This window comes from Mustela lutreola, chromosome 7 (assembly GCF_030435805.1).
Source record: "Mustela lutreola isolate mMusLut2 chromosome 7, mMusLut2.pri, whole genome shotgun sequence".
In the NCBI taxonomy this organism is placed as follows: domain Eukaryota; kingdom Metazoa; phylum Chordata; class Mammalia; order Carnivora; family Mustelidae; genus Mustela; species Mustela lutreola.
In genome coordinates this window covers 44,977,245-45,001,849 of record NC_081296.1, presented here as the reverse complement: position 1 = coordinate 45,001,849, position 24,605 = coordinate 44,977,245, and the positions used below count along the sequence as shown (strand labels likewise).

The window sequence follows — 24,605 nt, the reverse complement described above, 5'->3', positions numbered from 1 at the left end:
CCGTCTCCTCTGCCCTCAGATGGGGACCGAGGTGGGCGAAAGGGCCGTGGGGAGATTCACCAGCAGGCTGCATCCCAGAGGACATGGGTGCAGCCCAAGTGTCCTGTCTGCAGGCAAGGAGGCTGCAGACAGGACTGAGGCTGATTGGCAAAGACTCCTTATCGGCAAAATGGGGGGGGGTGTGCAGGGCACCGGAGCCAAGGTGGCAGGATGTCCCGGATCCCAGGCTGGTTCCCCGGAGCGGAGAGGCATGGTCGCAGACAGCACCCACAGAAACGGCTTAGTGTGGCCTGAGCCAGGCATGGCCAGGCCAAGGCCACCCTGACATGTACCTGGTGACAGGAGGGCAAGAAACAACTTGCAGTGCCACTATCAGGCCCAGGGAGGCTGGGCAGGCATTGGATTTTCCACTGAGCAAGAGCCTCTCCTGGAGTATAAACCGATGGTATGTCCCATCCGCACAGGAGCCTGGAGGGCTTTTTCTGCTTCCAAATGAGGTGAAGTCTATTTTCCATGACCGAGAACTTGCACATGGTGCCTAAGCAACTCTTTAAACCGGTGACGTGCTACAGTTCCAATGTGCATCAGCGCACGAGGGCACACACAAAAGCCCGGCGTAGCTACACTGCAGAGGATGGTTCTACCCCTGGAAGGCTGGAGGACTGATGCACGCTGCAGCAGCGAGACCCCAAACGTCTTGGGCTGTGGGACGGAAGCCTGACACAAAAGGTCACACGGTCTCTGATCCCATTTGTGTGCCATGTCCACGGGAGGTAAGTGCGTGGAGCCCTGGGAGGGGGAGGGGGGACGTGGGCAGGACTGGTCCATGGGGTGGGGTTTGTCCCTGGGGCGATGACCGGATTTTGAAACTTGATATAAGTGGTAGTTGTGCAACATTGTGAATGTCCTAAAGGCCACTGAATCAGCCGCTTTTATTTATTTACTTATTTTAAAGATTTTATTTACTTACTTGACAGACAAGTAGGTAGAGAGGCAGGCAGAGACAGAGAGAGGAGGAAGCAGGCTCCCCGCTGAGCAGAGAGCCCGATGTGGGGATCAATCCCAGGACCCTGGGATCATGACCTGAGCTGAAAACAGAGGCTTTAACCCACTGAGCCACCCAGGCGCCCCGAATCGGCCGCTTTAAAATGGTTCATTTTAGGGGCATCTGGGTAGCTCCATCGGTTAAGCGTCTGCCTTTGGCTGAGGTCATGATCCCAAGGGTCCTGGGATCGAGTCCCACGTTGGGCTCCGTGCTCAGTGGGGAGCCTGCTTCCCCCTCTGCCTACCACTCCCCCTGCTTGCATGCACTCTCTCTCTCTCAAATAAGTAAAATCTTAAAAAAAAAAAAAGATAAACTGGTTCATTTTATGATTTTATGTTATGTGAATTTCACTTTTTTTTTTTTTTAGTTGGTAGATGAGAAAAATAGACGGAGCAGGTCTCACCATGAGAAGGAAGGAGGGACTTACTCCCCAGATGGCTGGGAGCTGCTCATAAAGAGGGCCTGGGTTGTCAGCACTGCCCCCCCCCACCATCACAAGGCACCTCACCCACAGTCGTACCCCATCCCTGGGTGGCCACACCTGATGCCTGACTGACTAGGAAAGAGGAGGAAGGGGTGGTTTTCAGGCCCCACCCCCTTTGCCCCTGTGGGGCCACCCAGCCTCAGAGTGCAGAACTGTCTGCCCAGACTGCATCCCAGTGCCACTCCTCCTCTGCCTCTCCCTTCCCAGTTGCGGATCCCGGTGCCCCCCCACCGGCTCCCCCAGCAATCTCCTGCCTGCTGCCCTCCACCTCTGAGCCCAGTCAGCAGGCCGGAGACCCACTGCAGTAGAGTTTCAGCTCTAAAAGCTTCACACAAAGCAGTGGGACGACAATCCGGACCACTTGGGGCCCAGGGGCCAGAAGGTTCTTCGCGTCATCAAGCAGAACAGACTGTGAGGGTCCGGGGTGCCTCCGGTGTTTCTGTTTTTATCACCTGAGGAGCAGGTTTGGAGAGAGGGCCTGGTCGTGGCATTTCGGTTTCACAGTTACTCTGGGACCCCGGCCAGGACAGGGCCTTTGGCTGGGAGAACTTTGGAAAGACATTCCCCCAACTGCCCTGAGCCCCCAGGTTGCTTGTTTCCAAGGCTTTTAAAAATAGAAGTGTGAAAACCGTTTAATTGCCAAGAAGCTGCGGGGTTCCGTGCTTCTGTGGCCGTGGTCAAGTTGGAAGGCAGCCTTGGACATGTATGAGGAAAACAAGGCCCTGTTTTTCCCACTTGCCTGTGACTCAGACGGGGCCTCGTGCCAAGCGGAGTCACGTGCTGGGCAGCGGGCACTGGACAGGCTGTGTTTGTGCTCTAATGACTCAGGGCGGTGGAGGCTTCCGGAGCTGCCTCCCCTTCAGCCCCGTGCCGGGAGCAGAGGGAGGATTGCCCAGTAAATGGGGTGCAGATGGGAAGTGGGGATCCTGGGAACTCGGGCAAGGAATGAAGTCGCAACCTCAAAGTTTCTGCAACTCCTCTTCAGAAAGAAAACCTCAGCGTCGCTTCTTGCCACAGGTCCGAGCAGGTTTCTTGAAAAAGCATTTTAAGAGCCTGGGACAAAGCCAGATAACGTATCAAGAATTTACTGAAAGGCAGCAATTTTTTTTTTTTTAAGATTTTATTTATTTATTTGTCAGAGAGAGAGCAAGAGCGAGCACAGGCAGACAGAGTGGCAGGCAGAGTCAGAGGGAGAAGCAGGCTCCCTGCGGAGCCAGGAGCCCGATGTGGGACTCAATCCCAGGACGCTGGGATCATGACCTGAGCCGAAGGCAGCTGCTTAACCAACTGAGCCACCCAGGCGTCCCATTTGAAATGTGTAAGATTTTGCAGGATCCGGGTTGATGTGTACTTTGGTAGAAGTGATGAGGTCAGAGTCAACTGAACAAAGGAGGTGTAAAACCAGGTAGCACTGCAGTGGAGAAGAAACAGGCTTTTCCAGAACCATAAAAATCTTCCATTTCAATAGAGTAACTGATAAGCTGATGATAAACCATTTTCGGGTCTTCATGAAAAACCCCGAGGGAGTTTACCTGCCCGAAATCTATCTCCCCTAAACTTCTCCACCACGCCCTCAAAGCAATAAAGCTGTTTTGTTCAAAAGATGGAGGTTCAGATTTCATTTTACTACTTCGGTGAGATTTCTGCCATGTGAGAGAGACAGTGGTCAGTAAAATGCAACACCAGTTACTGAAAATAGCAATACGTTGATGATTTTGAGAATAAACTGAAATCATACACATGACGTTATTTTAGGCGAGGGGTTAAGTCAGTTTGCTTGGCGGAAGGTAATCTCGGACTCGTTGCCCTTGGCCACATTTCTGGGGGGTCATGCTTTGTGACGTGACCTGTGGTGTTCCATGCACACGCCGACACTGCGTCCAGCTCCTCGTCGAGGATAAATTACAGCGTCCACAGGGAGCATGGGGGACACCACCCCTCTGGGGCTTGGACCTCTCAGTGGAGGAGTAGGGGGAAGCGGGGGGCCACGGTGTGTTCCCCAGACGTGTGACGTGGAGATGGCCTCTCTCTTCTCTCCAGGGTCCCTACTGAAAACTCCAGGCCGAGCTGACCTTTCACACCTTGAAAATGCCTTCCCTGTTTTCCCTGTTGCCGTATAGATGTAATTAGGAAAACGTTCTCTAGTTTCTCATCCTTGGCTTTGAAAAATGTGCACACACACACACACACACACACACACAATCCCAAAGCCTCTGCTTTGAGGAAACACTGAGTAGTTATCTTGGGACTTGTTCAAACATGTCTTCTTTCTTTCACTGCTCTAGAGTAGCATGTGGGCATATGACCTGGGCAGCCACTGACCTGGGCTCACAATGGCCACACTGGCTTAGCACTCTGCTGTCACACTGGATGAGCCTTGAAGACATTCTGCTCAGTGGGATAAGACGGACACTAAAGGGAAAATGCCTCCTGCTTCCACATATGTGAGGTACCGAGAACAGTCACGCTTATAGACACAGGGAATAGAGAGGTGACTGCCAGGGCCCTGGGGGCTGGGGAATGGGGCGTTATTATTTAAGGGCTACAGGGTTTTGGTTTGGGAAGATGGAAGAGCCTGGAGATGGATTACAGTGACTGTACAATACAAATGTAGTCAGTGCCACTGAATCGTGCATCCCAAAAGGGTTAAAATAGCAAATTTTATGTTGTATATTTTGTACCCCAGTAAAAACAAAACAGAATTCTGCAGCTGTTTTGAGATTGTTCATCTTTTAACAAGAGGACCCTCATGTGCGTTTGCACTGGGGAGTTACATGGCTGGAACTCAGCGGGGTTTCTGGAACCCTGATGGACACAAATCCCTCAAGGGTTCAAAGATATGAGTTCTGAGTCACTCTATGGGGAGGGGCCCCGAGAGTCTGCCTTTCTCACATGCTCCCAGGCGTTGCTGATGTGGTGGTCGATGGGCCACTCTCTGCAGCAGCGTGGAGGAGTGAGATCAGTTTCGGATCCCAGGAAAGTTCCAGGCACGGTTCCTAAGGACCTTAGTCTGTTTTGAGGAGTGCATGACTTCCGAGGTCCTCTGGTGGCCACAGGACACACTGAAATGTGAGCCAAACACCTTGCTGCTCCCCCCACAAGGAGCAATAAAGTCACCGCATCTTCCAGCCCTCTGGGGCCCCTTTGTAAGTCTGGTTAATGGGATCACTGCCACACTTCCATCTCCAATCCTGCTCTTTGCTGTCTCTGGCAAAACAAGGAACTGACCCCAGAGGTGCGTCCCGATGCCATGCCAGGTTGGCCTCAGCAAACCCCTTCAGGTCCTTGCCTCTTTTGCAGTCCCCAACTCACAAATTAGGCCTTGGGAAACATCCATAGTCCCAAGGCTTGGTTTGGCCTTGCCTTGTCCTACTCAAACACTCACCTCCGTCTCAGGGGCGTCCAAGCCCCCTCACCCGGCAGAGAGGAGCCCCGGACTTGTGCAGTCCACTGTGTGTGGCCCGGGACCCCCTGAAGCCAGCATGGTGAAGCCCAGAGTTCTTCCAGCATTTCTGTCCTTCTGACCCCGACTTCCTTAAGGGCTTATGTAAAGAATGCAAATAATAAAAATAATAATAGCTCACTGTGTCCATTGTTGACTTCCTGCATCTCTGATTTGACTTTATCCCTTCCGCCTGCTCTGTGAAGTTAAATAAGGGCCCTGTAAATCTTCCCCCCCAATGCTGGCAGCTGGCACCAAAGCTCTGTGAGGAGAGGGCACTGGAGAGACACTGAGGAGGAAAGGGTGTGGCTCTGGGGTGCCCAGGCGCAGGCTCCTGCGACCAGCCTCAGCGGCTTCACTGGGTCCAGCCTCCCCTTCCACAGCCTGGGCCGCACACCCACTGCAGGCCAGAGGCGCGTGGCGGCCAACAGCACCCAGAACCATCAGCAAACCCATGCCTATGGGCTGACACCTTCTTGTCCAGCTTTCCCCAGCCCCCCATATGGCGCATTCCTAGCAAGTTCCACCGCTGCAACACCATGGTGACTTCTGTGGTACCCAGTGGGCCCAGCTGTGCCCCCTATAACAGGTCTGGTGTGGGGGGCCTTCCCCTTCAGCCAGCAGCTTTTTACCAGTTCCTGTCATGTGCTCTTCTTACACTCCCTAGTGTTACTCCAATCCTCTGTTACAGCTGGTAAGTTTTTATGTTAAACCTTCCCTGTTCAGAGGCGCCTGGGTGGCTCAGTGGGTTAGAGCCTCTGCTTTTGGCTCAGGTCATGATCCCAGGGTTGAGCTCTCTTCTCAGCAGGGAGCCTGCTTCCCTGCCCCACCCCCACCCGTGCCTGCCTCTCTGCCTACTTGTGATCTCTCTGTCAAATAAATAAATAAAGTCTTGAAAAAAGAAAAAACTTCCCTGTTCTGGGACGCCTGGGTGGCTCAGTTGGTTGGACGACTGCCTTTGGCTCAGGTCATGATCCCGGAGTCCCGGGATCGAGTCCCACATCAGGCTCCCAGCTCCACGGGGAGTCTGCTTCGCTCTCTGACCTTCTCCTCGCTCATGCTCTCTCTCACTGTCTCTCTCTCAAATAAATAAATAAAATTTTTTTTTTTTTTTAAGATTTTATTTATTAACTTGACAGAGAGAAATCACAAGTAGACGGAGAGGCAGCCAGAGAGAGAGAGAGAGAGGGAAGCAGGCTCTCCGCCAAGCAGAGAGCCCGATGCGGGACTCGATCCCAGGACTCTGAGATCATGACCTGAGCCGAAGGCAGCGGCTTAACCCACTGAGCCACCCAGGCGCCCCAAATAAATAAAATCTTAAAAAAAAACAAAAACAAAAAAACTTCCCTGTTCAAATTACTGTGGAGTTTTCGCTCCAGAATGGACCCTGACTGATAGACTCACATAGTAACATTTATATAGCACCGACTAGATACCAGGTACATTTTTAAGCAATCTGTGAAATATTTAAGATATATATTCACTTAACTCTGAAAGGCAATAGGTATTTTTATTATCCCAGTTTATGAGCGGAGAAACTGAGGCACAGAGAGGTGCCTTTTCAGGAACTCTTCTTCCTGGTGTTGAATATATCCCCACCATGAGCAGGGTAGACTCTGGCTCTACTCCACAGGGCACTGGCAACACCCCTGTCATGTCCCTGAGTGCCTGTCTCATCACAGAGTTCCATAATGCTTCGTTACTGTTAGTATCGCTCATTCCCTGTTGCTCTGAGGGGAGGCTGGGCCACACTGCAAGGAGGGTCTCCCTAGTTGGCCACAAGCCGGTAGAGGCAGGGGGGCCTTGGGGAGGGCGCTGGGTCACAGCTGAGCTGGCAACTTCAAAGTGCCTCCTACTTCAAGATTTCATGATTCCTTCAGGTCGCAAGGGTTTGCATACTGGTTTCATGTGGGGGCCTCTTCGGGGGGCAGTGATTCCTGCCCGACTTCTGCTATCAAAACCATGAGAACCCAGGCTGGTGTCAACTTACCTCCAGGCGTCTCGGGGGTAGCCCTGGGGTATCAGGACCACGGGAGATGGGAAACGTCTCAGGACAGAACGGCAGGCGAGGGAGGCCCCCCCCAGCGGAGCCTAACCCTGGGTTCCAGACAGAGCTCCATCGGGTGAGTCTGCGGGCCCTGCAGCCTCCAGGACTCCGAACGTTGACTGTTGTGGGTGAGGAAGGAAGGAAGCGATAAGTGTGTTTTGGGCGGAGGTGCCTGAGAAGAAAGACTGAAGAAACGGGCAGTGGAAGAACAATGTGGGGCCTGTTCCCCGCCTGCCCTCCGGGAACTAAGTCTATTCCTTGTGAAGACTTTATCCCCCCCACCCCGCCTTTTTTAAGATTTTATTTACTTATCTGAGAGAGAGCACGGAGAGAGAGAGGGAGAGAACGCACTTGAGGATGAGCAGGCAGATGCAGTGCGGGGGGGGGGGGGGGGGGAGCAGGCTCCCCACTGAGCGGGAAGCCAGATGCAGGGCTGGATCCCAGGCCCCTGAGATCAGGATCTAAGCTGAAGGTAGACGCTTAACAGACTGAGCCACCCAGGTGCCTGCCCCCCACGTTAAAAAAAAAAAAAAAAAATCTTATTTTTAACGTGAAGATTTTCACAAGGGTCTTGGGGTGGCTCGGGGCCCAAGTAGAGGCTCCAGGGTCAGGGTGGAGGACGAGACCAGGGGTGGGAGGGGAGTCATCCTAACCACACAGAGCACAGTGGGACCCTGGGCTGGGGCCTCTGGGCTGGTGCAGCGCTGTTCCTGCTGTTCCTGTTACTCTGGCGCTCCCCCCTGAAGAGATGCAGGCCCAGGGGCAGCGCCTCGCAGAGGCTGGGAGGGGGCTGAGCTCTCAGTGTCTCTTCATCCACACAGGGCACCTCTAAGGCCTGTTGGTGGGCCCAGGCACTACGACGTCTGGAGGCTCCCAAGGGGACCTGGGCAATGCTTCTGGAGAGCGTCCCAGGCCCTGAGGACAATGTGAACCTGTATGCTAACGCAGCTCTCTGGGTTGGAATTTGCCCCGAGCGTATTGGGTTTGGTGAGGAGAACAGGGGCACGCAGTGTGCTTAGGGAGGTGAGATACAGAGGCAGGATGTCTTGGGAAGCTCTTACAGGAGTTCCCAGAAAGGCTTGCGGTCTGGTCCAGGCCCTTCCTGCCAGAGAACGGGGCAGCAGAGGAGGCTGTGTTTCGTTTTGTTAGGGAAGGCGAGGCACCAGACAGCCTGGCTCACTCCGGGTTTGAACTCAGCATCTGGGGCAGCTCGGGGCCACCGGTATTCCGTACCAGCAACTCGGGGCGGAGCGGCCATCAGGCTGGGACTGACAGTTCCTCTGAAGGCCAGTCAGCGTCTGGAGATGGGAGCAGAGGGGTTTGCTTTGAAGGAGATGAGACAGCTGCAGGAGTTGTCCGCCCTCACCTCCCTCAGCTTCTACCTGGAGGGGGTGGGGAGTGGGGGATGAAGGGGTGGGGAAGGGGGAGGAAGGGGGAGGGATGGGGAAGGGGTAGGACAAGGGGGAAGTTGGGGGGAGGAGGGGTGCAATGTGGGCTAGGTTAAGGGAGGGCCAGAAAGGCGCCCAGCCAGAACCCGTAGGATTAAGAAGTGACTCTGGCTCTTTCTGACTTTACTAGCAGAACTGACGGGCTCAGAACACAGATCTGGAAGTGTAGTAATGGAAAGGAGCACAGACTTGGAAAGCGCCAAACAGTATTTTATCTTAAAATATAGATGTATGTTTAATTTGCATTTGGCTTTGGAATCCTGGGAATAATTCTTTTTGGAAAAGATTAATCTTTCCCCACTTTATCCCTCTTCTGGCTTTTTTTTTATTATTATTAAAGATTTTTATTTATTTATTTGACACAGAGAGATCACAAGTATGCAGAGAGGCGGGCAGAGAGAGAGAGGAGGAAGCAGGCTCCCCGCTGAGCAGAGAGCCCGATGCGGGACTCGATCCCAGGACCCTGAGATCATGACCTGAGCCGAAGGCAGAGGCTTAACCCACTGAGCCACCCAGGCACCCCCTCTTCTGGCTTTTTGAAGAACTTGACTCAGAGTAAGCACCAGCTAAATGAGTGGGACAAAAAAATCTGGGGGTGGGGGTGGCAGAGCAGGAGGCCCCTTGGAAGTTAGTATCCTTTTTTTATTTTTTTTAAAGATTTTATTTATTTATTTGACACAGAGAAATAGTGAGAGAGAGCACAGGCAGAGGGAGAGGAAGAAGCAGGTTCTCCACTGGGCTGGATCCCAGGACCCAAAGATGACAACCAGACCCGAAGGCAGATGCTAAACTAACTGAGCCGCCCAGGTGCCCCAGGAAGTTTTCAAGAATGTTCAAAAATCCAAGCACTGGACATGCATAGACGAGTTCTATAAAAGTTTCCTCTGGAAATAATTCTTTATGAGATTCTTCGTAAATGTAATTCATGAATTTGGAGTTTTAGCAGTTGAATAATTTTTGGAACAAGGATCTGAACTTTTGGTTGGAAAAGCAAATAATATCTGGGTTGAGGCACCAGGGGCCAGGTAGGTCTGGGGGATGGAAGGCTGCTACTTTCTATTATAATTTTTACATGGGAGTACAAAGAGTATCCATCAATTTAGATGAAGGGGCACTAAGTCCTTCCCGTTGATGATAACTATTTCACTAGCGTCGGGAGGCAGTCTTTTCAAGGGGTTGCCGAATGGACCCATCTGAGGAGAACATCCTCCTCTCCCAGACAAGTGTTCCCTCTCCCAGTCTCCATGCTGGGCACGCCTCAGCAGCACTTAGCCTGTCAAAAGCCATAGTTTCCATCAATCTACCCTATGGCCCCCAAAGATGTCTGTCCTTTTGTCAACCATTTCTGTACGTGGAGATGGAGGTGGTGGGGGGTATCATGGGCTGAATTGTGTCATTCCCCCTAACTCATATGTTGAACCCCCCAGTACCACAGAATGTGACTGTATTTGGAGATAGGGCCCTTGAAGAGGTAATTATGTTAAAATGAGGTGACTGGGATGGGCCCTAATTCAATGACTGGCATCCTTCTAAGAAGAGGAGATTGGGACACACATATGCTGAGGGGTGACCCTGAGAGGATAGAGAGGAGAAGTGGGCCAGCAACAAGCTGGGGAAAGATGCCTCAGAAGAAACAAACCCACCAGCACATTCCAGCCTCCGGAGTTGTGGGAGAATAAGTTTCTGTTGTTTAGCCACAGAGTCTGGGGTGCTTTGTTATGGCAGCCCAAGCAGACCAACACCAAAGCAGACCAACATAGTGGGGGAGGTAACAAAGTGGATAGGGAAGAAGGTTCCAGAACCCTGAGGCGGCCAGTGCTGAGGACACTTAGGAGGGTGGCCTGTTAAAAGAAGATAAGCCTCGGAGCTGTTGGACTGGGAGACGGCCTGGGGGCAGGTCTGGGATCTGGAAGAAGAGCTCTGGAAGTCAGAGCCAAGATTCCAGATAGATCAGCGGGGGGAGGGAGCGCTGGAGGGGCTCACTTGCTCACTCCACCCACCAACATCCTGATATACTGCCCCTCCATTCCAAAGGGGGTCGAACCTGTGACTACCAGGAACATGAAGAAATAGCCAAAAGTACTCGAGAACCATTTCCTAAGATGTGAAACACAAGCCAGGGTTCTGTTTGTTCTCTGGCAATGTAAGCATTACACATTTTTATTAAGGAGAGAAAATAAAAAGCAAAGACTCCACATGAGGCTCTACAGAGAGAATCCGAACACAGCAAAGTTCAAGGAATCTGGCCTTTGCCAACACCGTAGCTCTGCGGGACCTCAGATGGCTGCCCAGGTGGACAGTCATGTCCGGGGGTTCATTAGGACTGTGGGGGGGCCCTGAGCACTTTTGCCTTCACGGACCCTTTTCTACATCAAAATAGTATTTAGAGTTGTATTTTACAACCGTGTTGCTCTAAAGATGGAAGTGCTAATATTCTATATCAAAGTATTTTAAGCCTAAACGTTTGTCTTCCTTCTGATTTTAAAATAAATTAAAACATTCCCGGGGGGCCCCTCCAGTGTGCTGGGCGGGGGGGAACTGAGCCTGCTTAGCCTCATGGGTGAATGGGCTCCGGTCCTGGTGTGGGGGCCCTTGGAGCTCGGAGGGGTCAACGAGGCCTGGAGGATGGAAAAACAGGCTTGGTTCTTGGCGGAACCCGGCAGAGAGTGTGGCACAAGGGGACGCGGCCGGGCCCCTGTCATTGGCTGCTGCGTAGTCCCCCTGGCCCCACTCGGGCAAGCCAGAAGAGCACGGGGCGCCTTAGCTCGATCTGCAGGGAAGGGCCCTTGACGCCGCCTCGCCCGACCCACTCCTCAAGGGCGCGTGGAGTCTCCCTTGGGAGCGGGGAGGCTGGCGCAGAGCCTCGGGGCTGGCTGAATGGGGGGGGTGTCAGGTGTACGTGTTGGGGGGCATGGGTGTGGCGCTCCGGGGCAGGAGGTGGGGAGGCTCACAGCGTGTGGTTTTGCTACCTCGCCCCCCAGGCCGGAACCCAGCAGAGACTCACTCTGTGTCTTCCCCGACACCCAGCACAGTTCCGGCCCGTGGGCCACAGAGAGGTTATTTTTTAATCGAGAACCACTAAGGTCGTGTCCACGTGACGGTAGACTCAACCAGCACCCCCCAGACCGAATCCTCGGCCCGAAGGTCACAACAGTTCCGGGCAGCAGGGGGCGCCCCAGCGCTGGAAGTTAGAGCTGGCGGGGCCAGGGGTGGGAGCCTCGGGCTTGGGTGGCCGGAGGAGGGCAGGGGCTGCAGGAAAACTGGGGGTGGAGGAAAATGCCAGCGGGTTCGCAGAGTGGGCTATACCGGGACGCTGAGGCAGCAGCCGGCGGAGGCAGCTTCGGTCTAGAACGCCCTCCCAGGCAGGAGAGGGCCGGTTTAAAAAATCAACTGTTCATCCGCCTCACCCCAACCCCACCTCTGAAAAGCCCTTTCCCAGCCTGGGATCTCTGTCCCCAGACTCTACGCTTCCTCCCTGAAAGGGCAAGAAGGGCTCCGTGTCAGTCCAGGAACACGCCACAGCGGGGTCATGAGTGATTTCGCGGAAAAACCTGAGGCTGACCCTCCCTTCCGGAGGCTTGGAGTCCCAACAGCCTTTCTGATCATGGCTTGCCTTTGCCAAAACATGAACAAGGAGGGGCGCCTGGGTGGCTCAGCCTGTTAAGCCTCTGTCTTTGGCTCAGGTCATGATCCCAGCGTCTTGGGATTGAGTTCCTCATGGTGGGGGGAGTGTCAGCCTGTGCTCTGCGGGGAGCCTGCTTCTCCCTCTGCCTGCCTCTCCTGCATGTTCTCTGTCAAATAAGTAAATAAAATCTTTTTTAAAAACCCATAAACAAGGAGGAAAAAGGATAGGATCCCCTCTTCAGAGGGGCCACCCCTGAGACCTGCATAAAGCTGTCCCCCCAGGGGTCCCTGTGGCCCTGGCAGCAGCTGGGGAGCAACAGGAGGGAGTAGTCGTGGGGGTGGGGCGACAGTCAGGTGTGGGTGCAGAGAAGCAAAGGGGGCCTGTGTAGGAAGCAGAGGGCAGAGATAGGCAGCGCAGACACTAGAATTCTGAAAAACCTCCAACAATGACCCGGTTCTTCTATAAGCTCCCAGATTGCTGCATTTGCTTTGAAAGCATGGTGGGAAATTAGGCTGGGCCAGGAAAAATGGGGTGCCAGAGGGAGAAGTGGGGGTTAGGGCCTCACCTCTAAGGCCTGGGCCTCGTCCTCTTCTCTCTCAGCTTTCTCACAATATTTATGCAGATAGAATATGAAGCCCAGACAAGTTGAGTCATTTGCTCAGGGTCACAAGGCAAATGGGCAGAAAAATCTGGAAAGCAAGATCCAGATAACTGGCCCTAGGCTAGCGTTGTTTCCAGTCATGGAGCTGTTCTGAGAATGAGGAAAGCTCTCCTCAAGAGTGGGCTGCAGGATAGTTTCTCCGGTGTTCGATTCCCACGAGCTTTTTTTTTTTTTTTTTTTTAAAGATTTTATTTATTTATTTGACAGAGAGAAATCACAAGTAGTCGGAGAGGCAGGCAGAGAGAGAGAGAGGGAAGCAGGCTCCCTGCTGAGCAGAGAGCCCGATGCGGGACTCGATCCCAGGACCCTGAGATCATGACCTGAGCCGAAGGCAGCGGCTTAACCCACTGAGCCACCCAGGCGCCCCCCCACGAGCTTTTTACAATCTTCCAAATCAGTCCACAAAACATGTCTCAGCAGAGCCCCTCTGGGCTCTCTCCACCTGACTGTCTCCCTTTCTGCCTGCAAGGCTATGCCTCCAGCAGGCTTTTGGTATTCTACCTCCAGACCTCCCTTCTCTTCTCTGGGTTTCACAGGACAGAAACAGGCGAACGCCAGCTCGGCTCCAAGCGGCTCGCAGGCCCTTCGCTCCCTGGGTCTGGAGGAGACCAGCACTGAGAGCCCTATGGTGGACCTCAAGGCGACCCCCGCAGGTGGTTTGATGTGTTTGTGGATCATTCCTGATCATTGGATTTAGCCTTTGCTGGTGCTCAGTGCTTTCCACATGTAGTCGGTAAACCTTCTCAGCAACCCTCTCGGTTGAGGCCAGCTGTTACCTGCACTTCACAGATGAGAAGCTGAGATTTAAAAGGCCTGAGTGGAATGAGGGACAAGGGACAAATCTTCCTCACAGAAGAATTCCAAACATAAATGTGAAGACTGTTCCTTGTAAGAGGTGTGGCTGCATGCCCTTGTCCTCGAGGGTGGACTGGAGTCAGTGACTGGCTTCAGAGTCATAGAAGCAGGAAGGTGAGATGGTAGGTATGAGCTCAACCCAGACGCACGTCCTCACTGACCTCCTTTTCTAAGCCAACTAAGAAACATGATTTCTGCTTTTAGCAGGAACAAGGTTGAAGCCAGCATGCACTCACACTTAGGGGTCTCATCTGGGTTGGGCATGGGAAGGATTGGGGGGCAGGTCAAAAGTCCATGAGGTAGAGGGGCCGAAGACAGGGTATGGTGGGGGTGAAGGACTGTCGAAAGTGAAGCAGGACCACCAAGCTCCAAGGGGGCTGAGCAGTTGGTCCTCGTGCCTGGCCGAAGGAACACAAAGGAGGAGTGTGGGAAGGAGGATTTCTCCCTCCAGGATATATGGGATCGGGGTGCTGGCAACTGAAAGGAGGCTGGGACGGGGCATAGAGAGTCTCCCCACGAAAGGTCATCTGGTCGCATGTCACTCTGCTGCTCCTGATGCGGCCACGCTGAGGGGAGGGGCACTAAAGAAGGCCTGGGGGTCTTTAGTGGGCCCTGGAACACTCCCCTCCGCAGGTGTGGCAAAACAGGGCAGGACAAGAGTTCCTGACACATGGGATCATAAGAGATGCAAGTTCACTTTTAAACTGTTTAGGGTCCTCAGCTACCTGAGTCCCCTAGTTCCTAAAAGGACTTCGCCTTCCTTGCCACTTCTGCTGGGCTTCACTGAGGAGGGGGAGGTTGACCAGGCTCTTGTTCATTCAGCGGGGGGCTCTCTCCTCCTGCCCCCGCCCCCCACCTCATTTACAGCCAGCAGAGGGGCAGGGCTTCCATCCCAGCCCCGACTCCGAGAAATCTCCTCCCCCCATCTGCAAACACGCACCCACTTGCAGGGGTGTGTGCACCCCCGAGCCAGGACAAAAGGACATTTCATGACGCAGTGTCAAGTCTTGGAGCAGAATAACATGTGGGCAATGTGCTCACGGGATTGGATGTCCCCTTTCCCTCTGTCCATCTAGAGTGATGCCGAATGACTGGTGAAGCCCCTGTCTGGCAAGAAGTAGGACCCAGGAGAGGAAGAGAAGTTAGAGGAAAGAGAACCACGAAGGAGAAGGGGCCCCCTAGTAGATGAGCTGTTGAGTGGCTCTCAAGCCTTAGTTGTAGGCTGAGTCTGCAGGACTCCAGGCATCAGGGAGCTGGGGAAACAGTGCACAGAATGGGGTACAGGGGTTGTCTCAACATGTATACCTCGTCCTGCCCTGGCCAATCTGTGTTTGGAAGGTAGGACTTGAGCTAGGAGGAAAGTACTAAACTGTACATTTTCTAGACTGTGTGTGCTCGGCTGGCTAACACAGTAACATTATCTAGCCAAGAACCCTTTCATCGACAAGGAAGGACTCATACTCATGAAGACCGGAGATTTTGGGGGGGGGTATTTATTTATTTATTTATTTGATAAATATGTAGAGAGAGAGCACACAAGCAAGGGGAGGGGCAGAAGGAGAGAGAATCTCAAGCAGACTCTGCCCTGAGCACGGAGCCCGACATGGGCTCCATCTCTTGACCCTGTGAACATGACCTGAGCTGAAACCAAGAGTTCGATGCTTAACCAACCAAACTCACCCAGGCTCCCCAAAGATTGAAGCTTTGAAGTGTGGTAATCACGTAGCATTGTAACTATGCATTAATTCACCTGCCTCTGCAACTAGACAGTGAGCTCCTGGAAGGTAGGGTGAGTCCAGCCAGCACCCCATGGAGCAGAAGAACCACCCAGCAGAGTCCTGCCGGAATTCCTGACCCACAGAATTGTGAGAAATGAGAAATGTCTTGCAACTGGGTAACTGAAGGAAGGAGGGAACCGATAGGGGACTGTAGCTTGTCTGGGAATCCTGATTTATTTCTACGAAGAAGAATGAAGTCAGTGGCTGGAGGCACCTTATAGCGCCCTGATGGCTCAACAGACATCTGATTCCTGTCTCACAAGACTCTAAATGGGTTCAAATAGAATTCAGCTCCATTCAGCAGCTCTAAGACTTGATGTTGTACAGTGCATCAGCTTCTGCTCTGAAGCCCCCAACAACGTGGGGCCCACAGGCCCCCAGGGCACCCAGCCAGTGGTTCTGACCTGATGCTCTCTGATTGTCGCCATGGTTGGTCCTCCTGGACACCCTCTCTTCTGAGTTAACTGCTCCCTCCTCAGGTCCCAGAGCCTTGGGTCCCCAGCCTGGTGTGGTGTGTGGGTGCAGAGGGGCTTGCCTTGTAATTTCTCATTCATCTCTTGGCCTTTCCTGCTGGTCTGTGCCGTGACCGTCTTCATTTCTCAAAGCACCTAGTATGGCACCTGTCATTTCATGAAAACGTTTGAAGGGGGGGATGCACAGGGAGCCCCATCGCTCCCCCAGCTGGGAATGGAGCTCCAGGGGACTGGAATTTGTTTTCATGATTTTAACTTTTTATTGTGTGACAACATAGAACTTTTTATAATATGGTTAACAGTGTTAACCATACACAAAAGTAGGAGCAATTATAGGAACAAATCTTCATGTAGGTTCATCTAGTTTCAATGATTATCAATATTCTGATGTTTTTGTTTTATCCTCTATACTTTTTTTTCCTGGAATATTTAAAAACAAATCCCAGGTATCATATCATTTCACCCTAGAAAAAGTGAGAATGTGAGATTGTGATGTAGGATCAATGAACTTCGGGGTTAAACGAACCTCAGAAGTCATCCTGTGTTCCAGCCGGCCGGTCTGGGCGGGCAGTCTGGGCAGTGGGGCCAACCCTGGGAACAGCCCCCCCGTCCCCACCCAGGAGCGCCTGGAATGCTCAGTGCAGCCTGTTATCTGCCCTCTGCTCCCTTTGCTCCAGCTGCCCTTAGGGACTGTCATTTCCACTTTACAAGCAAGGCGGTTTATGCTTAGGCTGTCACTAGCCCATGGTCCCTCACCCTGCTGGTGGGGGCGAAAGCGGGATTCTCCCCCACTTCTTTGGAACCCCGCAGCCCGGGCTTGCTTGACTGCACCACCCGTTTGGGCCCCACATCCTCTTCTCAGTTTACCAAGTTTACCAAGCCCAGAGCAGTCGCGAGCGCTCCCTTCCCAACGGCGAACAGCGGAGGGCAGGCTCCTGTGTTTCTCCTGGTTGGTGGTGAATGGTGCTTTTGAAAAGGTGGCTTGGTCAGGTTAAATCTTCAACTGAGAGCTAGGTTTTAGGAAGAGCATGATATGAGTGGGAGATGGTTTTATGGGGGGCTTCAAAGTGATCCTCAAGACACACTATTGGGAACTTGCTGCCCCCATGCCCAGGACTGCTGGGTCTCCGGCCCAGCCCTGCCCACGCTGCCGTGAGTCTCATTCCCCATTGTATCTCCTGGCCTTTGATGTCGGCTAAACCCAATTCATCTCTTTCATATTGATGAGGGAGCAGGAGGCTGGCTGAGGACAAAGCAAGAGCTGGCGCCTTGCACCCCCCCCTTCATCCGCTCCCCTCCATAGGTGTAGCATTCCTCAGGCACCCCTGACTGCCATAAAATGATAAATAGTTAACTTGCTGAGATCAAAATCCTACAAGACAGGAGTCTCCCTTGGTTTGCAAATGTCCTTGAGATTTACAAACAAAGAAGTTACCTTATCAATAGCCCAAATTCCAAAGACACAGAACTCAGTTTCTCAAGCCTAATGTCACCCTCCCCTCCATAAAAACCGAAGGAGGCGGAGGTAGAAGGAAGAGTAAATAAAGTTAAATTTCTTCTAAACCTAAATCTCATTAACAAGGATGTTTGATGGCAGGAATGTAACATTCCACCAGGAGACTCTCAATTGTCTTTACTTAATAGTAACTAAGCCTTCAATATCCTGATAGTATTCTTTGCCCCAATAGCCCTTTGTCCTCACCTACCCAACTCCTGCGTATATAACCAACCACCCCTCACAACCCGGGGCGGCCGCATCTCTGCCTGCCCACGGGCCCTGTCCCCGTGCTCTAATAAATCACCTTTTGCACCAACAACGTCTTAAGAATTCTTTCTTTAGTCGTCGGCTCCGAACCTCCTCACCCCACCGAACCTGACTTAGGTTCTGGGACTTCATCAATATCACTACAAAGGAGCCTCCTAATTACTTTGTTTAGACAGCCTCTTTCCCAAATATGAAACATTTGGTCTTCCCAGGCCCCTCAAGCGCCCAATACCATCCAGGTTGTTGCCAACCACACTGGTTGGCAGATGCTTTCCTCTCCATTACCAGCCTCCCTAGGCAAATCTGGACATGTCACCCCCACCTCCACACACACATCACCCCCCCCCCCCCCCCCCCCCCGTGCAGGCTGCTCTAGGATACAGCCCTTCCTCTGAGAGAGGGTCCTTGTGGGAGGGTTCTCAGTCCTGCTGGAAACCTCTGGAGAGGAAATGACAATGCTTCCCCCGCTCAAGGACTCATTGGTGAGGAAGGCCTGTGGGAGAAGCTTTGCCCTTGTGGCAGGTCCGGCCCCTGGGCCGGTGGGGGAAGACACACCTCCTGGAGGAGGCTGTGTGTCTCATAGCCCCTCCTTCTCATTCAAAAAACCACTCTCACTCTCCTCAACCCAATCTCAAGGGCCCTGCCACCCTCCCCTAGCTAGGGAAGTCTCACATTGCTTCTAATACTTCTCCCTTCTAATACCTCCTTCCTGGTCCCATGACCCTTCCCCACTTGGTGCCACAGGTACCACCTGAGCTACACTCCTCCACGTCACTCTGTCCTGCTGTCTCTCCATGATGTAGGCTGGTCCCGGGGGGGGGGGGGGGAGGCTCCCTGCTTTGGGGCTGCTCCCTGGATGTCTCTCCTGTCTCCACATGCGTCTCGTTGCTCTGGCTGAGCAGAAAACAGCTTGCTCTCCTCCTGCCGATGCAGGGAGCAGGGAAGCTGTCGGAAGGGACGCTGCAGCAAGAGTTTTTTCCTTCTTTGCTTCACTCCCTTCCTCCCCTCCTTCCTGCCTTCAAAACTTTCTCCTTTCTTTCAACTTTTGACTATGAAAAATGTCAAACATCGCAAAAGCAAAAAGCATAATGAATCCCCACATAACCACCGTCAACTCAAGCCAGCCTTGTTTCATGCAGACCTCCTCCTTCCACACTACCCCTACTCCCACCCCCTGGACCGCACTGGGGCTAATTCCAGGCACCATTTCCTTTCGTCTGTAAACACTTCACCGTGCATCTCTAAAAGGCAAGAACTTTTAGAAAAACAACCACAATATCACTTCCAAAAATACAAACGATTATTTTCTTAATAGCATCAAGGGTCCAGCCGTGTTCAGATTTCCCCGAGGGTCTCGTCGCTGTACTTTCTTTTTTTTTTTTTTTTTTTTTAATAGAATCTTTTCTTTTTAAGATTTTATTTATTTATTTGACAGAGAGAGAGATCACAAGCAGGCAGAGAGGCAGGCAGAGAGAGATGAAGGGAAGCAGGCCCCCTGCTGAGCAGAGAGCCCCATGCGGGACTTGATCCCAGGACCTCGAGATCACGACCCGAGCCGAAGGCAGTGGCTTAACCCACTGAGCCACCCAGGCGCCCCTCGTCGCTGTACTTTCAAAGTTGGTCGGTTTGGATCCGGATCCAGACAAAGAGAGATCACACATTGAGTAGGGAGACTTGAAGGGGTTGACAGAGGCCACCTTGTGGTGTGGACGTGGGGTGGTTGGGGTGAGGAGGGGGTGGAGGATCCTCTCCATTCTCGCTCTGCTGCTAACCCTCCAGAGCTCATCACCAGCTCGCCCTGAACCCTCACCTGCTTTCCTGGTCAAACTCAGTTTGTGGCATGGCTTCTTTGCATCCTCATGCTGGCCATCACCCCTGGCCAGGGTCCTTGTCTCTCTGTACTGAGTCTCCTATCTTTCCCTGGCCACACTGTCTGCAATGCCGTTTGTCTGTCTTCCCTCCGTGATCTCAGCAATGGTGGGGGCGGCACGTGCCTGGCACACCAGCAGGCCTATCAAATGTGGGTGGGTGGGGAAAGAACAGGAGTGCAAGTCCTCATTTTCTGATCTGCTGCTTCCTCGGGTTGCTTTCATTAGGGGGGGCTTGGAAGTGCCTCCTGTGTGCCATGCACCTCGGAATTCCTCAGTTAATTCTCATAATCATGGGAGCTAGTGTGATTATTATTTATCCCCACCCTACAGAAGAGGAAACTGCAGCTAGGTATGGTGGTTTAGTCAGATTTCAGGGCTGCAAGGTTATAGGTCCCTCCTACTTCACACTGCCCTCCCCACTCCCAGGGAAGAGCCACTTGGGCTGTCAGTCCTAGCTGGAAAGTTCTAGAAAATGTCAATAATAGAGCAAGAGGTCTCCTGCTTCCCATCTGTAGGAAATGGTTCTTTCACTATCTCTACTCCTGTCTTGCAGCGATTATCCCCTCCCCATCCAACCTTTCTCCCCCAGCCCAGTGGAGCTGGGTTCTCCTCTGCTGGCGTCCTCAGTCCCCAGTGGATGGGCGAGCCTAGAGCAGGTACTTCAAAGCCTCCTGCTTAATTGTGCCTTCTTGTGCACCATTAGGCTGGGAACAAAGTTGGAAAATTAAACACGCATTTTCACAGGCAGTCCTTGCAGGAAGGCATTGTTTGTACTCAGGAGCTGGTTGCCCCAGGATGGGAACAGGAGGGAAGTGCTCTGCTGCTAGGACCTGTTTACCTGCTTCCTTGTCCTCGGTTTCCTGCTCCTCCCCCTCCACCCAGGACAGAAAGGCCGGTGGTTCTAGGGAAAGAATAGGGAAAGAATAGTTCCTTTGTGTTTTGTTTCTTCCTATGCCTAATTAGGAATTGTGCTTGGGAATCAAGCTAATTAATCTCTGCCAACGCTGGGGTGAGATCAAGCTCCTCACACTTTCAGTGTTGATCAATAACTCACTGCCGAGAATCTGAAAACAATCGGCCCCTTTCAGCGGGGGCTTTAATGAGGATGAGGTGGATGAGGTGGAATGGCCTGGGGGAGGCTGAAACGAGGAGGTGTGGGGGCCCAGTCTGACAGGATGGAGGTGAAGGGGAAGAGGGCCCTCTAGCCTGCACCTCTGAGTGTGAGGTGGCCCCCACCGTGCAGCAGGGCTTTTGAATGTCCAAGGCCCTACAAGGCAGAGGTTGGAGCTTCATTACTGTGTTGCTCTCAACCACCATCCAGTTTCTCTGAGATGCAACAGTAGTCACTGGGAGCACTCAGAAGATGGAGAAAAACCGTCACAGCAAATGGCTGGGTCGTATTTCAGGTCAATGTGGTTCCTGCTGCACAGCCTGCTCCCAACACTGGGCTGCTGCCTCTGCCCATCAAGGACCAAAGGTTGAGGAGAGAAGACTCAGGCTTAAAGAAAAAGATAAAACAGGTTGTTGAAGGCCAGGGAAATGGAAGAAAGCAAAACAAACAAACAAACAAACAAACCAGGTTGTTGAAGGCCAGGGAAATGGGAGAAAGCAAAAAAAAAAAAAAAAAAAAAAAAAAAAAAAAATCTCATAGGGCCCCAAGGGACCGTGCATGGAGCAGGGGAAAACGAGACTATTTAGTTTCTAAAAAAAAAAAAAAAAATCTGTGCTTTTTTTCAGAGAGGGGCTTTGCTCCAGACAGGGAGCCAAGTCTTCTGTTTCTTCCCAAGGAGACAATCAAGAAACAGAGAAGAGAAAGTGGTAGCTGAAAGAGACTGGGGAACTGAAGAAACCCAGAATGATTTTATGACCTTTGGAAGTCCTAGTCTCTATCATATCCAATATGTTAAGGGGCACCCGACTGGCTCAGCTGGTAAAGTGGGTAACTCTTGATTTCAGGGTTGTGAGTTCGAGGCCTACACTGGGTGTAGAGATTACTTAAAATCTTATAAATCACTCCCCCCTCCCCAAACAAATATGATAATATGAGCTCAAATCCCACATTAAAAAGTATTTTTATTCTACTATGAAATTTTGATACTTCATATTTTTAAAATTTTCATTTTTTTTTTAAAGAGATCTCATGACATAGGAGCGAGAAGAGGGGCAGAGATGAGAGTGCAAATCTTGAGCAGACTCCCTGCTGAGTGTGGAGCCCAAAACCATGACCCTAAGCCAAAATCAAGAATTGGATGCTGAATGGACTGAGCCACCTAGGCGTCCCCATTTTTGCAGTTTTTTATTTTTAGCTCCATGTTTTCTCCAGTTGCAAATGTCTTCACAAGCTTTGAGGGCCGAGAAGCCTGTGTTTATAGTGCCTAAGGATAATAAAATGGTTCAGAGAGCCTGGAGACTTTAACCAGGACTGTCTTGCAGAGCATCAACCCTCAAGAGTGAGAAAGGAGAACCTGGCAGTATGTAGCCGTACCCCATATCGGTTTTTGTAGAAGACTGGAGATCTAGGGGTGCCTGGGTGGCTCAGTCAGTTAAGCATCTGCTTTTGGCTCTGGTCATGATCCCGGGATCCTGGGATGGAGCCCCACGGTAGGCTCCCTGCTCAGCGGGGAGTTTGCTCCTCCCCTCTGTCCATGCTCTCACTCTCTCTCAAATAAATGAATAAATATTCCTAGGGGGAAAAAAAAAGCCTTGATGTCTAGGCCACAAGGAACGGAAAAACCCTTTCAGGCTGTCCTCTGGAATAACTGATTTAAGAGGGAAAGAAAAAGAAGACATGTCTAGTCCCATAGACATGCATGCCCCAGTATAGAACAGAGGTAAGAGCTCCTGGGGCTGGGGGCATTCATAAGGGAACACCCCAAAAAGATGAGGAAGTAGTAGCCTTTTAAACCCAGGTGGTTGCAAAGACATAGATCCGGTAGGCAGCGACTGTCACAATGTCCCATGAACATCAGAACCCTGGACACAGCAACTTCTTCTTCAGGACCTGAAGAAGTTCACATTCAGATTGTACCAGTCTGCATCACAGCTCACAAAAATGGAGGAATGGGATTCACCCTTCTCAATAACATGTGTAGGTTTACTTGAATGTGGAATGGCCAGAGTTAGGAATGGCAATTTTTCAAACACCTATTGGTCTGTTAAGCTCCGCTATGGTCCCAGCGACTGCTCCGCAAACCCTCTGGGTTTTGCCAGTTTGTAGGAAGTAGCACTGAGGTGCCAGGGAAGCCCTGGCGGGCCACCTCCACCTCCCCTTGAGGGAGAACCTGTCGGGGGAATTCGCTGTCAGCTTCCAGGCGCAGCACCTTTGCTGCAGTGTTCCCAAGGTCTGTCTTCCCAGGTGACTACCAGGAAATGCTTCGACACAACAGGGACATTACTGCCTCACCATTTCTGCCCAACACAAGAGCAAGGAGCCGTCTTCATGGACTCCATTGGATTGCTCGGGGACTTACTCGAGGCAGCTTGAGGCTCTTCCTACCTAATTCTTTTTCCTTCTCCCTTTCATGGATGTCAGACCTGTATCATGGTAAAGCCATTCCCTGACTACTCCTGATTCCTTTCCCTTTTGTTTCCCACTGGTACTACTGCCAACAAATCCCTCTAACTCCACGTTGGCATCTGCTTCCTGAGGACTCAATCTGATGCAGCTACCAACCCACACAGTGTAACTGGCCAAAGCCTACCAGCTCACTCCTTTGAAATGTGAAGGCTTAAACAACAGTCCTCAAAGGAGGGTGCTGAAAATAAATGTTTCTTCGGATTGCCCCAAAAGAATGTAGACCACTTAGGGTAGCCTTAGGGTTGATTGGACCACCATGACCTCTCACAGGATGGCTAATGAGGATGATTCCTGGGAGTTGGTTTTAAGGAAAGCTACTATTTATTTAAAAAATATTTATCATTTATTGAGTACTTATGTGACAGGAACCATGGTAAGAGCTTTCCATACATTGTTTCATTCAATACTTAAACACAATTCTAATACCTATCTCCATTTTTCAGGTGAGGAAATGGAGCTAATTAGATGAGCTTGGATTTGAACTGAAGACTGTTTGATGCCAAAGCTAATACTCTTTAATCATGACACACACAAACAGTACACACGTGTATACACATGATGTCATTCAAACTTTGAGTTCCATAGAAGAAAAAACATATGAACCAGAGGAGAGGAAAAAAAAAAAAAAAAAGAGAGAGAGAAAAAATGTGTAGAGGAAACAAAAACAAAGTCACTGAATAAAATTGGCCTAAACATCGATAAAGCAAGAAAAGAAAACAAGGGCAGGGAGGTTTTGTTGAAGTTTTAAATGTCCTGATCTGTTACTAATCATGTGCTCTTGGAGACATACAACCTCTCTGGGCCTCAGTTTTTATAATCTATTAATGAGGCAGTGGATTAGATGGTCTCCAGATGTCACTTCAGGTCTAACATTCTCTATTTTCTTTTTAGAACTTTTAATTTAGTTTACTGTTTTTAATTTAGTTTTATTTAGTTGACTGTCTTAGAAAAATCAAAGTACAATGTTTAAGTGGTTTCTCCATATCCCCAAATTAGTAAAATGATCTGCTGGGCCTCCAGTGTGAACAGTGGACTTTACAATTAACCAAGAGAAGCAATTTGCCAGGATGCCAAGAGTGTGTGATCACAACCATGGGTATCTTATATACAGGCCCTAGAGAAACTTTGTCCAAAAAGTTTGTCCACAGTTTGTCTCAGGTTCTTGCTTGGCATGAAGTCCTCATGGATAGTCTCTATGCATATTTTTAGTGGTGATGGGTAGGTGGCATTGTGTGATTGAAAACCTAGATGAAAAGAGAATTTTTTAATCTGAAAACAGTAAATAATATCAGGCCCTACTTACAACAGAGACTTTTTTGTTTTTTTGGTTGGTTTTTGTGTTTTTTTTTTTTTTTTTTAAGGATTTTAAAAATTTATTTGTCAGAGAGATAGCACAAGTAGGCAGAGTGGAAGACAGAGAGAGAGAGAGAGAGAGAGAGAGAAGCAGACTCCCCGCCAAGCAAGAAGCTCAATTTGGGACTCGATCCCAGGACCCTGAGATCATGACCTGAACCGAAAGCAGATGCTCAATGAC

The 24,605-nt window shown here is 51.2% G+C and overlaps 2 long non-coding RNA genes across 2 annotated transcripts in view; one reads left to right on the top strand and one right to left on the bottom strand.

Moving 5' to 3' along the window:
* Positions 1-24,605, top strand: part of LOC131835857 (uncharacterized) — a 253,951-nt gene that overhangs the window by 220,285 nt on the left and 9,061 nt on the right. The window lies entirely within an intron of this gene.
* LOC131835856 (uncharacterized) lies at positions 2,641-7,141 on the bottom strand. Its single transcript, XR_009355389.1, has 3 exons — positions 6,962-7,141; positions 4,915-5,071; positions 2,641-3,635 (listed from the first exon to the last, which is right to left on the bottom strand). It is a non-coding gene; the product is annotated as an uncharacterized LOC131835856 (long non-coding RNA).